Here is a 14,615-nt window from a genome sequence, read left to right on the forward strand (position 1 = left end):
GCCTTAATGTATTTAGAGTCTTTACATTTGCCAGGTTCACTGAAGTCACTTAAGAATGATATTAATTAGCTTGTGTGAAAGTCACTGAGTCGTGTCCAACTCTTTGCAAGCCCATGGACTATACAGTCCATAGAATTCTCCAGGCCAGAATACTGGAGTGGGTAGCTTTTCCCTTCTCCAGGGCATCTTCTCAACCCAGGGATCAAACCCAGATCTCCCTCACTGCAGGCAGATTTTTTACCAGCTGAGCCATAAGGGAAGCCCAAGGAGACTGGAGTGCATAGCCCATCCTTTCTCCAGTGACTCTTCCCAACCTAGGAATCGAACTGGGGTCTCCTGCATTGCAGGTGGATTCTTTACCAACTGAGCTATCAGGGAAGCCCAATAATTAGCCTGGCTTATGACAGCCTTAAAAAAAAGACACACTGGGAAGGAAAAAGAGACAATGGATCAGCCCGTTCAGATGAGTCCCCAGGGTGTCAAGGCTTCAGGCACTTGCATTTACCTCTTTGTGCTGTTAGTCCTCAGCGTGACCCTCCCTTTTGAAGCTCCCACCGCCTAAGCCATCACCCAGGAGTCTTCTAGATCAGACTGTGGCTGGGTAAAGGCTCCTCACCAGGGCACACAGTTTGGGGAAGGGGGTGGTGGTGCCAGAGATGAGAACCAAGACAACAAGGAAGTGGGTAAAAGTCCCCATGCTTTCTTTCACCCGCTACTTCCAACTCCATCATGTGCCTACTCAGTGCCACTCTTTGGCTTCTTAAGCTCCATGTTACCTTGTAGAGGCTGCCTGGTCACCCAGGAAACAAACCAGACTGTCATTCCAGATTTTCCACAAACACCCAAAGGGCAACGGGACACATTCAAACATCAGACTGTGTTTACATCTGACAAACACTGGAAAGCACCACAATCTGTTTCCTTTCCAAGGGCTAACCTCTGGGAAACACTCCCCTAAGATGGCTTGTCAATCTTGAACCTTCCTTGGTACATTAGCACTAATGGTCTCTTTACTTTTTAATAAGTACTGTTACCAACCCAGGAAAAAAGAAAAAAACAAAAGGTCTTGGTGAATCACACGTGTATGCTACCTTAACTGAACCCATCAGGCTCTACTTAGCTAAAGGCGAAGTTCAGATACTTTGCAGCAGCCTTGAACTTGATTTGGAAAAAAAAAAAAATTATCAAGCTCCGGCAGCTGTCACACCCCTATTATTCTGCAAACCTAAGGGCAAAACAAAAATTTGTCACCTGAATTGATCATTATCTTCTGCCTCATTAGGGATCCGCTGTTTACCTGTGGTGTATAATGCTGGGAGGCTTGCGGGTAGCCCTGCGAGTTACTCTGAGCTCTGTTAGTGGTGGAAAAGGGTAATAGGCGATGGCTTATGTTGAGCACACCACGCAGGAGAACTGAGCTCTTGTACACCAGCAGCATCCTCATGTTACAGATGAGGAATCCACCGTTCAGAGAAGTTCAAAACATGCCCAAGGTCACCACAATGGGAAGGTCACCAGGAAGTGGTGATGCTGGGATGTAAGCCACCATTTGACAGCAGATCCACAGGTGTCCACCCTATGATGTATCAGTGGTCACCCATTTGTCGTCTCCTTCTGGGCAGTATGGGCTTCCCTTATAGCCCAGTTGGTCAACAATCCACCTGCAATGCAGGCGACCCCAGTTCAATTCCTGGGTCGGGAAGATCCACTGGAGATGGATAGGCTACCCACTGCAGTATTCTTGGGCTTCCCCTGTGGCTCAGCTGGTAAAGAATCTGTCTGCAATGAGGGAGACCTGGGTTTGATCCCTGGGTTGGGAAGATGCCCTGGAGAAGGGAAAAGCTACCCACTCCAGTTTTCTGGCCTGGAGAATTCCATAGACTGTATAGTACATGGGGTCACAAAGAGTCAGACAAGACTGAGTGGCTTTCTCTTTCACCTTTCTGGGCAGTCCATTTAAGGAGCTCTGATAGCTAACAGTTACTGCTCAGTGTCCTTAACATTCTTAAAATACTGGCTCCTCTGGAATGGATAAAAAAGGTGTGGTACATACATACAATGAAATATTACTGAGCCATTAAAATGAATGAAATAATGTCATTCACAGCAACGTGGATGGACCTAGAGATTGTCCATCCATCCATACTGAATGAAGTAAGTCAGACAGAGAGAAATATTGCATGATGTCCCTTATACGCAGAATCTAAAAGGAAATGAGACAAGTGAATTTATTCACAAAATACAAAACAGCCTCACAGACTTAGAGAACAAACTTATGGTTAACAGTGGGGAAGGTTGAGGGGATGGGATGGATGGGGAGTTTGTGATGGTCATGTACACACTGCTATATTTAAAATGGATAACTAACAACGCCCTACTGTATAGCACAGGGCTATACAGTAGGGCGTTGTTAGTTATCAGTGCTCAATGCTATGTGGCAGCCTGGATGGGAGGGGAGTTTGGGGGAGAATGGATACATGAATATGTATGGCTGAGACACTCTGCTGTCCACCTGAAACTATCACAACATTGTTAATCTGCTATACCCCAATACAAAATTTAAAAATTCAAAAAATCATTGCCTCCTCTGATCATCATACTGAACTATGAGGCAGTACCTGCTTTAATATCCATTTCCCAGATAAGCAATATGAGGATTTGAAGAAAATGGCCACCCAGCTTTTTAGTGATAAACCTACTATTCTGCTTTCAGAATCAAACTTTTGCCCTTTTTTGAGTTTAGACAAATTTACACAAGTGTCGTGCATGAGTGCTAAGTCACTTTAGTCACATCCGACTCTTTGTGACCCCATGGACCATAGCCCGCCAGGCTCCTCTGTCCATGAGATTTCCCAGGCAAGAACACTGGAGTGGGTTGCCATGCTCTCCTCTAGGGGATCTTCCCGACCCAGGGATCAAACCCACGTTTCTTAGTCTCCTGCATTGGTAGGTGGGTTCTTTACCACTAGTGCCCCCCCAGCCCGCGAAGTCCTGTCCTCTTTCTTATTTGAGTATCTAGCACTGAACTTGGCACCAAGCTGACAACCAGTGATTGATGAACGGGGATGAGTGGAGAAATGACTAGAACCATGGAGGGGATCTCTGTGAAGTCAAGTGGAAGCTTCACCTCCATGCCCACAGCATCTTGCAAGGTGCCCAGCACACAGCGGGAACTAAATGTGCAAAGAATGACTGTTGCCATGACTCAGTGCATGCGGACCCAGGGCTCTGCTTTCTCTGCAGAAGAGGGAGAGATGCTGTTTGATGCCTATCTCCCAAGCTAAGCCTTTTCATTCCTTTCCCACCCTCCACAATAACCACATAGAAATGTGCAAAGAAAATGGTTATGTTACATCTGGTGTCCTGCTGGATTAACTTGTGGCCCAGGGGACATTATCAGTGCCAAGGATCATAATCCTTCACTCCCTATCTCTGTGCAAACAAAACTGACAAAACGCTCCCAGAGCTCTGGGAAGTAACCTTCACATTTGTGAGCGGCCGGCTCTACACGCTTTCCTCCTGAGCAGGGGTCCCCCGTCCCCTCCTCATCTCAGGAAGGAGGCCGGATGGTCCCACCAGCATCGTGCAGGGTATCAGCAGCTTCACCTCGGTAATCTGACACGTGTGAAATGAGCCCGCTTATCAGCGAGGAGAGTGCCCAGCAGCTTTTAGGGATTCGGGAGGGACCTGCTGGCCGCTGCAAATCTCTCACCAGTGCGCTGGAGTTTGACACTTAATATTCAAACCCAACTGCGGGCTATGTACTCAGAGGATAAAACTCGGTAATAGCACACAGACTGATGGGCTGAGCATACAAACCTCCAGTGTAAAGACTCACTTAAGAGCTTTCTGCCACAAATGGAGCTGGAAGGGAGGGAGGGAGAGAGGTCGGGGGAGAGGGAGAGGGGCTGGAAAGCAGAGTCACAGTGAAAGCAAGTAAGGGAGAACCAGCATCAGAATCCCCAGCGGAATCCAGCAATCTGATGGTGGTGGGGCTAGTGGGCCTTAGAAGAAACAAAATAACTAAATAAAGATGTATATTGCTTATCCCTTTGTCTCCTTAAACAATACGGAATGACTTAAAAACACAGTACAATAGCTCATCATTCTGTTTAAATTCATCGTATTTACGTTCATTCTTTTTCCCACCAGGGACTCAAAACAAGAGGAACATTTCTGGAATTACACATCATCACAGAGAGACATGCAAAAGGACAATCCAGTATTTACATGCCAACTGCCAAAACACAATTTCCCCATGTGCATTAACCTAAGAAGACTCTACACTGTCTACCTAATTTGATATCCTCTTGGAGAATCTCATACAGCGCTGAGAATGAAGTAGACGCTCAATCACTGCTGATGAGTGAGAGTTATTCTTTCTATAAGAGGGCACATTCATATCTACTGTTCCCCGTTTCATAGAAGTTCTGAACTAAGCCTGCTTAGACAAAAGGAAGTCAATGGATCTAAGTGGCCCACGTGTACACAATGTTTAAACCATTCACCATTTAAAATAATTCATGAACAATTTGCTGGTGCTGAAAAACCAATATTAAATATCTAATTCTGACTCTTCCTGATAAGCCAAAATATCCAACTGCACTGAGACCATATTTTGCACAGCAAGAATCTCACGAGCTGAGTAGCTGATGCTTCCTTTAGAAAAGGTGTGTGCTCTCCCCAGCCCCCATCCATCTCAACTGTCTCGAGTCATGTCAGTCATATATGTTATCTGTTTGACCCTCTGTAGGCATTTGGATACCTGATATCTGGTTCACCTATTTAGAGTGTAAGGTAAACACTCTATCTTCATTTTATTCACTGAAATGCTTTTTACTCTTAGGATAAACATCCATGCAATTCTTCCCTTTGCCCAACACTGCCCCCCGCCCCCTCCCCCCTCGGAATTCTGAGATGGCACAAACGCATACAGGCATATTGGCTACAAGAAGAGAATAAAATTTGAAGGAAGCAATCTAAATGTCCATTGACAGATGAATGGATAAAAAGAGGTGGTATATATATGCAATGGAATACTACTTAGCCATGAAAAGGAGAGAAATTGGATCATTTGTAGAGATGTAGATGGACCTAGAGTTGTCATACAGAGTGAAGTAAGTCAGAAAGAGGAAAACAAATATCATATATTAACACATATATGTGGCATCTAAGAAAATGGTATACAGATTATCTTATTTGAAAAACAGAAATAAAGACATAGAGAACAAATGTATAGATGCATTTGCTGGGATTGGGAGATAGGGATTCACATATAAACAGTACTAGGCATAAAATAGGAGACTAATGAGAACCTACTGTAAAGTACAGGGAACCCTACTCAGTGCTCTGTGGTGACCTAGATGGGAAGGACTGATTCTGAAGCTGACGCTCCAATACTTTTGCCACCTAATGCAAAGAGCCAACTCACTGGAAAAGACCTGATGCTGGGAAAGATTGAAGGCAAAAGGAGAAGGGGGCGACAGCAGATGAGATGGTTGGATGCCATCACCGACTCAATGGGTATTAGTCTGAGCAAACTCTGGGAGAGAGTGAAGGACAGGGAAGCCTGGTGTGCTGTAGTCCATGGAGTTTCAGAGTTCAACATGAGCTAGTGACTGAACAAAAACTGTTGTAGAACTATTAAGAATGTAGACTTTAAAGCTAGAATGCCTGGGTTTAAATTCCAGCTCCAATACCTCCTGGATACATAAGGCATATTAATCATTATTATTTGAACTGGACTATGTAGGGCTATGATTTAGACATGAAGGACTGGACATACCCCAAGTGGGGGAAAGAGCACAGATACAGTCAGGGAAGAAGGGAACTGCAGGAGCCCGAAGTCAACCATATCGTAACCTTCGCCATGTCACTGTGAGTAGTGGACAATGGGTTGAAACAGGCTGGAGCCACATCAAAAAGGACTTTAATGCCAGTCTAGAAATTTTTTTTGATCTGTGTTTTGTAAGAAGTACAGAACTGGAATGTTCAAGGATGTGGCTTCCAGGCTGGGGTTTAGTTAACTCTTTCTTTTAGGCAAGTCTCTTCCTAACCACATCTGGAGAAGAGCAAAGCTGTTAACAGGGATGTGTGAAGTCAGACATGGACAGTTCAGGGACTTTTTGACAATGTGCCAATAAGATCACTCATGTGGAAGGAGCAAAAATCAGTTTGAGCAGAGGAATTCCCCAGGCTGAAACACACAGGGAAGAAGAGGCACCCTCTCTCATAATTTCATCAGTTTCTTTGAGACATTAATCTAAAACTCCACAAGACAAAGCAGGGCTTAAAGCTAATAGAAACATGGATATGAATGGGTTGGTTTTAATGTTTGAGCATCTCTGTTTGACAATGGATTATGGAATGATTTTAATGTCTTGGTAAATTCTCCAAGCTACCTCCCACCAAAAAAAAAAAAAAAAAAAGAACTCACTTAGATTTTCTTTAAAATATTTTTTTGAAACTGTTTCTTCCCTTGAGAAGCCACTGGAGTGATTCCTACCTGTTGTATGTGATACTTTGTGGGAAAAATATTTTATTAGCCATACCTTCCTTACTTTAATGTCAGAGTTTAAAGGTACAGCAGGATTCACTGCGAGTAGCCATATAGAAAAAGACATTCTTTTATCTTAAACAGTTTACATCTGAACTGATAGCGCATGGTCACACATACACACACACACAAACACATACACTCTAATAAGAGGTCTATCGTTTTGGCAGATCCTAAGAGGGGAAAAAAGTGAGTAAGAGAGAGACTGGGAAGAGGAAAAATAAATTGCATGTCTGGAGCCTCCACCATGTCCTGTGGTCTAATCCTGGCAAGAGAAGGCATGACTGTCAGAATCTCCTCTAGATGAAGCATATAGTGTCTAGTGTGGAGAGGATCATACCCTTTATTTGTAATTGTACATTTCATGCAATAATAAAAGCTACCCTGCACCACCATGGACACCGTCAGTATTAATTGAGCACCTAAGAGGTACAAAAGCCTTTTGTCCCCCATATGTGTTAAATGTATCGGGGCCACGATAGGAACACTGTTCTAGGGCTACTCTCCTCTGCTTTATGCATTCACAAACTAGTCATACTGAAGGAAACTACTGCTGTTTATCATGACAATCCAAGCTGCTTATCACACGTGACTAATTATAACTTTCAGGCAAAGTGGTGGAATTCATGACAAGGTAGTTTCGAAAATGTAATCCTTCCGCTTTGTCTAAAAATGCTGTAGCCACAATTTCCCACATTTCTATACTCTTTCCCTCATTTTGCTTAAAAGCCTCGTCCCTCTCTTATAATCCTGTTGCCTCTTCTATTCCCCTCGTTAAGCTGTTATATTTCCATTTCATTCTCAACTATCAAAGGTATTCAGATTTCCCCATCCTGCTTTCTCTTTCTACACTGCTTCGTGAAATCATTATTCTCTCATTGTGGGCTGATTCTTTATATTACTCATTCAATTTGCTCTCCTTACAAATGGCCTCAAGTCCTTACTACATTCAGAAGACATTTGCATTATTTTGTTCCTTCAAATTGCCTGGAAGGCTTTTTTTTTTTTTCCCCCGCAGAATGCATCTAGCTCTACCTTTCCATTTTATAATTCTTATTCATTGCATCTTCTTATATGGCAGCTAGCTATACTTTGATTCAAAATTAGTATCGTTTGTGGATGAGACAGATGCTGGACTTGACATGAAATGGAAAGCTAGTCAAACTGGCATAAGAAAGCAGCATTCGAGCAATTTCCAATGAACAGATATAGTTCCATAAGATAAGCACTGGCAGGCTCCCGCATGTTTCCCTTCTTCTTACTGCTGTGATTAAAGTGGGAGCTGGTTGGTATGTACCAGCTAACATCTAAGTGACTTCCTCACTTCCTATTGGCTAATGAGTGACTTCCTCACCTCCTATTGATAAGTGAGTGACTTCCCCACTTTCTATTGGTTAATGAGTGACTTCCCCACTTTCTATTGGCTAAGGAGTGACTTCCTCACTTCCTATTGGTGAGGAAGTGAGTGACTTCCTATTGGTGAATAAATGAATGAGTGACTTTCTCACTTCTTATTGGTTATACTTTCTCACTTCCTATTGGGGTTTTATTCTTTGCAGAACCATTCAGAGGTAGAAAGTCAAGTTCTTCCCCCAATCTTTTATTTATTTGGCTGTGCTGGGTCTTCAGTGCAGCAGGTGGGATCTTCCATCTATACTGCAGCATGTGGGATATGTGGTTGAGGCATGCGGGATCTAGTTCCCTGACCAGGGATTGAAACCAGGACACCTGAATAGGGAATGCAGCGTCTTAGCCACTGGACCACCAGGAAAGCCCCCCTCCATCAATGTCTTTCCACTCTTCCCATCAAATCAATGAAATGAAAGCCGGGACATGAACATCTGCAAAGACTGTTCAATGGTGTGATTTGAAGGAAAGTTCATCCACATTTCTAAACAGATTCTTTGTGAATCTAAAAATACAACCCCCCCCCCGACACACACAAAATCATTCTGTAACTTGTGCACAAACAAAAGGCACCATTGATAGAAAAAAAATCATAAAAGCTCATTCTGTTCAAAGTCAGGATGTTGTTGTTCAGTTGCTCAGTCAAGTCTGACTCTTTGCGACCCCATGGCCTGCAGCACGCCAGGCTTCCCTGTCCTTCACCATCTCCTGGAGCTTGCTCAAACTCATGTCTATTGAATCAGTAATGCCATCCAACCATTTCGTCCTCTGTCATCCCCTTCTCCACCTGCCTTCAATCTTTCCCAGAATCAAGGACTTTTCTAATGAGTTGGTTCTTCACATCAGGTGGCCAAAGTATTGGAGCTTCAGCTTCAGCATCAGTCCTCTCAATGAATAGTTAGAGTTGATTTCCTTTAGGATTGACTGGAGATTGGACTGATCTCCTTGCAGTCCAAGGGACTCTCAAGAGTCTTCTCCAGCACCGCAGTTCAAAAGCATCAATTCTTCAGCGCTCAGCCTTCTTTATGTTCCAACTCTCACGTGCGTGCATGACTACTGAGAAAACCATAGCTTTGACTATACAGACCACTGTCAGCAAAGTTGGAACCCACATGTAATTGTTATTTAACTTTTTTCTCACTCCTGGGAGCTAAAGGAAATAGTTCTGTACCCTCCCAGAGTGACAGAGTATTAATGAGAACCATTACCTTCAAAATGAATATCCAAGTATTACTGACAGCTCCAAAAGACCTTCAAGCTCCAGGATCCCAACTCACCCATCCCCACCAGGGAAAACCAGGTTCCAACACTCAACCCAGCAGAGAGGCATGTCAAGATGTTCTTCCCATATCTGATTACAGAGCTAAGTCCTGGCTTCAGCTACTGAACCAGTAAAGGCAGGCAGTAGACAGTTTTACTAACAGCATAAGCTTGAAGCCAGAGTTCCTGGACTCAAATCCCAGCTCTGCTTTCTTGAAAGTGCACCTTAACTCACTTTCATTTCTCTCAACCTAGAAATAATAAAAACCATCATGGTACCCACACTAGGATATTCATGTAAGTTGGGATGACATAACAGATGCATAGTAGTAAGTATAGGGGGCACCCACAGGTTCAGAGTCCTTGCTGCTCAGAGTGGCCTATGATCTAAAGAACTCCCCATCCTATCATGGGGGGTTCATTTAGAAAGGCTGAATCTCAGGCTGTAAACCACATCTTGTTGTGATTGTTTAGTCGCTTCATTCGTGTCCAACTCTCTTGCAATCCCATCAGGCTCTTCTGCCCAAGGCATTTCCCAGGCCAGAATACTAGAGCGGGTTGCCATTTTCTTCTCCAGGGGATCTTCCCCACCCAGGGATTGAGCCCACATCTCCTGCATTACAGGCAGATTCTTTACCACTGAGCCACCAGGGGAGCCCCAACCCACATCTATTGAATCAGAATCTACATTTTCTTTTTTTGAGTGCTGTTTATTTTTTTTAATATATTTTCTAAAATTTATTTATTTATTTGACTGTACTGGCTCTTAGGTGCATGTAAACCTTTAGTTGTAGCATGTGGGATCTTAGTTCCCTGATTGGGGATTGAACCCGGGCCCCCTGCATTGGGAGCACAGAGTCTTAGCCATTGGACCACCAGAGGAGTCCCAGAAAATGCATTTTAACAAGATCTCCTGGGTGATGCCTATGCACGAAACACTGCTATAAATAACTTTATATCATCCTGATAAGCACTGTTGACCACAAATATTTTCTCCATAAATTTCAACAGCTTGGAGATGAAATTTTAAGGGGAAATAATCTTCCTATTTGTACAATGAATCAGAGCATGCCTATCTCCTCTGGGTACCACACGCGACTAAGAGCTACACTGAGTCAGGAAGTGGAACGGATGGGTCAAATGCCTTCTGAATGTCCGTCTGTAGACACAAAAACTTAGGAGCACACCAAATGCACCAATACCTAACACCGCCTATTTTTAATAAGAAATTGAAGCTTAGTTTGTCATAGGAAAGGGAAATGGGTCTCAGTTGAATTAGAAATCTCATCAGAAGTATGTTTTACCAATATTTCCCATAGATGTTTCAACTTCAGGAATGATAGTGTGATAACTTTAAGTTTCTCTAACACTGAGGTAAATGTGCCTAATGTTAGACATTCAGATATGAGAGAGGGAGAAAGGTTTTAATGTGCTGTGTTACATGTTACCCACGTATGTGTTCCTTTGTGCGTGTCTGCATGTATGTGCACATACAGATAGTTCGAGCTAGCAATCTGCAAAGATTTTCATTTTCTCCCTATTAATTGTCTACTCATGGAGCAGATGCTTATTAAAGCCCAACTAGATACCAGGAAGGAAGGAAGGTGCTGCGCTGCGTTAGCAGCAGTGAGAATGATGCTACAGGAAACCCCTGATGCTGTGCATGCACTGTTGGTGTTGGTTTAGTCACTAAGTCATGTCCAACTCTTGTGACCGCCAGGCTCCTCTGTCCATAGGATTCTCCAGGTAAGAATCCTGGAGTGGGTTGCCATTTCCTTCTCCAGGGGATCTTCCTGACCCAGGAATCGAACTCAGGTCTGCTGCATTGCAGGCAGATTCTTTAGTGACTGAGCTGCAAGGGAGGCCCTCGTGAATGGAGTAGTATTTTGTATTTTGATCGAAATGCTCAGGACCAGGTCTGACACATAGTAGGCACTCAAAATACACCCGTTGGCTAATTTAATGGGCACCATATTGGCATATACCAATTATAATACAGGACTGTTAACATGTTTGTTTTCTTCTGAAAATATAGCCAGCATAATTTTGAGTCTGAACAGATGGATGAGATAGAGCAAGTAACACCATGACTATTTTGGGCAGCACTCGTTGGCCATTTGAAATACGGATTAGTCACTTTGTTCCCTTAACCCTCCGTTTCAACTTGAGAATAATAAAGTGAACTGAGTTCACTCTTGGAGACTCACTCTGCATGCAAATGCATTTTCTCAAGGTGCCACCAGTAGGGAACAGATGACTTTAAACACCCTTAGGTGGGGTGGTGAGACTGTTACGGGCTTCACTGTTCCCTCAGCATTTCAGATCCAGTCCCACTCAAAATGTACAGATTTCTATAGGCATTTGGGTTTAGACTCTTTGATATAATTCTCCAATTGGTCCATACTTCATTCATTCATTCATTCATTCATTCAAGTTATCTCCTGCCTGTCAAGTCTGTGCCAGGCACCATCCAAGGTGTGGAGAAGATATTGCCTTGAGTGGAAAAACCATGAAGACACATACTTGCCCCCACAGACTGTGAAGTCTAGGGCAGGGATGCAGAGATGGAACCAAGAAATACGCACCATCATTTGGGGTTATCAACTGCCCCAAGTCCAGTCTTCTCATATCAAAGGTTATTGAATGGAATGCACTGGGTATATCTATCACCCAAGATGTTATGTCTGGAGAGGAAGTCACTACTACTCAGGGGAGCCTGTGCAGTTGTCTGAGGAGCCACCATTCCCTCTGTGCGGTAGCCTCAGATGACTCTTGGGTCCAGTGAGTCAACAGAAAGACCCTACCTGGAAATTACCAACAGTACAAGAGGCATCAGCCCAGAGTCCATGCAGGGCCATCAATGAGTCAGAGATCACTGATTCAGAATATGACTGCAGTCCAGTGGTTAAGAACCTGCCTGCCAATTTGGGAGATACGCGTTCAATCCCTGGTCTGGGAAGATTCTACACACGGTGGGGCAACTAAGCCCACATGCTGTAACTACTGAAGCCCAAGCACCCAGAACCCATGCTCTGCAACAAGAGAAGCAACCGCAATGAGAAGCCTGAGCACTGCAACTAGAGAGCAGCCCGCACTCCCTGAAACTAGAGAGAAGTCCACAGGCAGCAACAAAGACTCAGCACAGCCAAGAATAAATTAACAAATATTTTTTAACAGAATATGATGACTTAACTTCGAGAACTCACAAAACGTACCCTTACATTACTCATGACTGTGATGTCATCATCCATTACAATGTTAACCCTGAAACTACCACATCCTAAGGGGAGTAAATATGTCTAATTCCTACAGTTATCAGGAAAAGCAGGTGCAAGCTCGTTCACTGATGAAGGAGAAAAGGAGGCGTGGAGATGAAGAAACTCATCCAAGACAAACCAGAAAGAAGGGAGGTCATCACTGAGCTTGGATTCACACCAAGGTCAGACATCTCAAGGATTCTCCCACATCCGAGTCAAGACTTGGGGACTTTCCCTGAGTCACTGTCAGGGAGAATGTGTCTTTAATGACTCATTTGAAGGCATAAGGAGACTTGGCATTCAGAACCCTTTAGAGAAGAGAGAAGAACAGTGGTGGGGGGTAGATATGGACATCAGAGCATTGATGTCAGGCTGAGACCCCGGTTCTCATGAATTATTTGGAGCATTGCTTCAGAACCTACTTCAGCATTTCCCTAGGAAGGAAGGCCATACATTACCATTTATTATGGGTGCCAAAGGGGTGTGTAATTAATATTTTGATTCAACACATTCACCTGCCCTGAGCAGTAATAATGGTTTGAAATAAATGCTTTGCCAACTACAAGTTATCCCACTTTCAGACAAGAAGCCTCCATGTACCTAATTCTGTGACTAATTATTTACTGTTGTGTTCCTCCTTGGGTTACATTTATACCCATGTAAACAAGGTGCTTCTCAGTAGAATCTGCTGTCTCCAAGAGAACCAGAGTTTTCACAAAGAGGAGAGAGGAGGTGTGGAAGCTACCTATAATCAGAGCCTCCTTGGATGTTGTTGAGAGACCCTTTTCTCCTTCCTGGGCCAATGTTTGGTCACTAAGTTGTGTCCTACTCTTTGCAGCCCCATGGACTGCAGCACACCAGGCTTCCTTGTCCTTCACTGTCTCCTGGAGTTTGCTCAAACTATGTCCATTGAGTCAGTGATGCCATCCAACCATCTCATCCTCTGTCACCCCCTCTTATTCCTGCCCTCTATCTCTGCCAGCATCAGGGTCTTTTCCAATGAGTTGGCTCTTTGCATTGGACGGCTAAAGTACTGGAGGTTCAGCTTCAGCATCAGTCCTTCTAATGAATATTCAGGGTTGATTTCCTTTAGGAAATTCAGCTCCTATGCCCTCCAATTTCACACTTTCAGAAGTGGTCAAACTTTCCACTCCTTGGTTCTTTCCATATTTCTAATAAAATGCCTTTGTCATGGTGGCTTTTGCAGAATTTCCTACTTAGGGAGTTATATTTAGTATTTGGAATTCCAAATTTGTAACATACCAGGCACTGCCCCCCCATCCCAGTACTACTGTGATAGACCCCTTAATATTTTTGACCATTATTTTAATGTTTCTTTCTCTTGATTCCCTATAGTAACTACTGGGGAAAAAAAAGAAAACTACAAGGGTAAAAATCCAAATTTCTGAGGTTTCTATCTATGCCTTTCTCAGTGTGATCCTACTGATTTTGAATGCTTCTTTTAAACTATTGGTTCAGCAAGTTCCCCCCTGACCTATGTGTCAGGTAAGGGGATGACAAACATGCTCGCCACTTGAAAGTGTATTTGTTTTCACCCCATTTCCCAAACGCAGTTAATAAGCCTTTAATAAGAAGAACCTAGAGGGATAGAATGGGCAGGGAGATGGGAGGGAGGTTCAAAAGGGAGGGGACATATGTATACCTGTGGCTGTTTCATGTTGAGGTTTGACAGAAAACAACAAAATTCTGTAAAGCAATTATCCCTCAATAAAAAAAAAAATACATAAATAAGAAGAACCACATTTTCTTCGTGCGATGATGTGAACAGGGTCCCAATAACTCTAAGACAACCCAGCAGGAATGTCACTTGACCAAAGACCAATGAGTGATGAGGGTGGGGGGGAAATAATCTCTGTTTCCACCAGAGCCTCCAAGGTCTGGGGCATTCTGCTTCATGATTGAATAGTTGTTCAGTTTACAAGGTGGCATGAAAGATACCAAGGTCCTTCCCCCGCTTTTGGAATCACGCCCGACTTGTCCTGACTCAAGGAAAACACTCACACCGTATTAAAAGCTATAAAACATTGCTGTGGTGGTTTCTTCCTCAGGCATACAGGTGGGAAATGGCATTCAATGAATAAAAACATGTGCTGTAAGTCTGTAGTTCCTTAAGC

This window comes from Bos mutus, chromosome 25, assembly GCF_027580195.1.
Source record: "Bos mutus isolate GX-2022 chromosome 25, NWIPB_WYAK_1.1, whole genome shotgun sequence".
In the NCBI taxonomy this organism is placed as follows: domain Eukaryota; kingdom Metazoa; phylum Chordata; class Mammalia; order Artiodactyla; family Bovidae; genus Bos; species Bos mutus.